Genomic DNA, 2797 nt, shown 5'->3' on the forward strand with positions numbered 1-2797 from the left:
CATCTCCACCTCCATAGGCCCTGACAGGGCTCCCTATAACCCCGACATTCCTAAAAGCATCAAGTGATCCAAGCATCATATACCCAACCAAATATTCTCAATCACAAGTGAGAGTACCAGGATTCAGAGAGGAAGAAAATTGTCCAGTCACAAACTGAGTTTACCATGTAAGCTCAGGTCTCCTAAGTCTCTGCCCTTTCTCATTTTCCCTTATCTTTTATGGGATAAAGGCTCATATCATGTCATTCTGATTCCCAAATCTTGTCTGAAATTATAATTTTCATACATATAATTTATCCCTTGTCCCTGCTTTATTTTTTCTTCTTAGCACTGAACACCATTTAACGCACTACGTTTTACTTGTTTGTCTCCTTACACCCTCCAACCACAAGTTAAGCTCCATGCTGGGAAGGAAGTGTTTTGCTCACTGCCCTATCCCCAGTACCTAAAGGAGTATCTTGCCTTTATTAGTCATCCATACTTTCATTGAATTAATAAACAGAGTGTTGACTTACTACTGTTGAGAACCAAGCTTCCCATTTGGTTGCATTACCATTCTTAGCATGTAGCCCTAGATCCTACCACTGCACCAGGTTCCAATCAGCAGTAAAAAGAAAAGGGGAAGTGAAAAAGCAAAACCTGAAATTTGTATACATCATTTCTACTGAACAGAACATAGTCAGTCACAACTAGATGCAAGAGAGGCTTAGAAATACAGCCTTGATTTGGGAAGCCTTGTGTCCAGTTAAAATGTTCCTTACTACAGAAGAAGAGGAGAACTAATATTGAACAAGTGCCAACTATAGTTCACAAAGCAAAGAAAGTCTAAAACTCATAAATGGTTTATAAGCAGTCCCTAGCTTGTTCCACTACCTATCTCGTAACACACATATAGAAGCAAGCAACAGCCTATCTCCTCAGAAAATTATCATAAGCGCAATAAAACTGTTGTTGATGTAGTGTTGTTCAGAGTTGGGAACTTATAAGTCCCATTTCTGTGTTACTTTAACCAAGTGACATGATCATTAAGCATGTTTCTCGATCAATTGAATACAGAAGTTCTAAGTTATAAGGTAAATTGGAGATATAAAAGTGATCTGGGGGGCTGGGGATGTAGCTCAGTTGGTAGAGTGCTTGCCTCACATGCACAAGGCCCTGGGTTCAATCCCCAGCACCACACACACACACACACACACACACGTGATCTGTAAACTGCAATGACTTATACAACTGAGGAACATTGTCATAATCATGGAGAATGTTATTCTTATCCTCACAGCCTGAGGGAAGCAGCCCTAAATTATCCTCTTCAGCTGACCCACAGACAGTGCTCAAACTTGGTGTTTCCTAGCACTAGCTATTTTTTTATACCGGCTTGCATTATAGATATCCATTTCAGTTACCTGGAAAAGAGGACTAAGATGAGGCAGTCAAAGAAATGGCTCCCCTTCTGGAAAACTGTTGGCCCCTGAAAAGCTAGCACTTTACTGAGCTCTCTATAAGATTATTGTTCAAAGGGTTAAACTATTCTTGTGTACCCTATAATGTGGCAAATAGAGGAGAAGGTTCTGTTCTCAAATAACCATAGTCCAGGCCAGTGCAATACAAAACTATGTTTTAAAGCATACAAGCTTAAGTTCAAATCCCAGCTCTACCAATATACAGCTGTGTGGTCATAGGCAAGTGATTTAGCCTCTCTGATCTGCTTCCTAATCCATAAATACAGGGTATTAATAGTTTCTACTGGCATAGAGTAGGTATTCATTCCTAACCATGAAGGAATAAATGAATGAATGTATATAAATCATTAAGTAGCATGCCTGGTACATAGCAAATGCCAGGCCCCTTTCTTCAAGATTAAGGCCCTATAAGTAGTAAAAATGCTTTAAATATTCAATAAGAATGATAATCTGAAAACTATGTGACTGACTTTGTATTCAAATATATTGTGTCTAAATAAAAGGTCAGGTTATAAGGTGAGTGACCTGGGATCCATCATTCACTTATTCTTCCATTTGTTTGTGCATCCATTCATGCAACTAATCAAGAAATATCTGTAAACACCCATCATGTGCCAAGCCCTGTACCAGGTGCTGAAGACATAGTAAAGCCTTAAAATTGACAAGATTCTTGATCTTATAGCACTAATAATCTAATGTAAAAGATAAGTTAACAGATGATTATAATATAAATAATCAAAGTTATCTTAACAAGCAAGTCTTGTGTACCACAGAAATTTAGAGAAGGGGCATCTAACCCAGCCTGGGTAAGGAGGGAGGTTAGGGGAAGGTTCCCAGAGAAGATAATGCTGGAACTAGACCTTGAAGGATAAGTAGGAGTTTTCTAAGAGGAGTGTGGAATGGAGCATGGTAGGCAGGGGTTAGCCTGTACACACACTGGAGTCAGAATAAGGCCAACAATCTTCAAAGACCTGAAAACGTTTACTTAGTGGGGAAATAGAATGCAAGAAGGAGATGGAAGAGATAGGGATGGAGAACTAAGTTAAACAGACCATATGAAACTGCATAGTCCAGGTTCAAGAGCTTGTTCTTTAACCTAAGAGCAGTTAGAAGGTTTTTAAGCAGGAGCATGTCACAATCAGCTTTGTATGTCGGGAAGATCACTTTGACTACAATGTGGAAGATGAACTAGAGGGCTAGGGCTACAGTGGGGATGTCAATCAGCAGACTGATTGAGGTCAAGGTGGGGAAGAGAATAACCCAGACTTGTCTGTCAACTGAAAATAGAAAGGAGTCAAGGATGTTCCCAGGTTTTTTCCACTCTCAACCTGACACTA

At 39.6% G+C, this 2797-nt stretch overlaps 1 non-coding gene across 1 annotated transcript; it reads left to right on the forward strand.

The window, feature by feature from the left end:
* The first annotated feature begins 1107 nt into the window (after positions 1-1107).
* Positions 1108-1181, forward strand: Trnav-cac (transfer RNA valine (anticodon CAC)). Its single transcript has one exon. It is a non-coding gene; the product is annotated as a tRNA-Val (tRNA).
* Positions 1182-2797: the final 1616 nt, after the last annotated feature.

This window comes from Marmota monax, unplaced genomic scaffold (genome assembly GCF_021218885.2).
Source record: "Marmota monax isolate L192 unplaced genomic scaffold, Marmota_monax_Labrador192_F-V1.1 WCK01_AAM20220418_F8-fsc00192, whole genome shotgun sequence".
In the NCBI taxonomy this organism is placed as follows: domain Eukaryota; kingdom Metazoa; phylum Chordata; class Mammalia; order Rodentia; family Sciuridae; genus Marmota; species Marmota monax.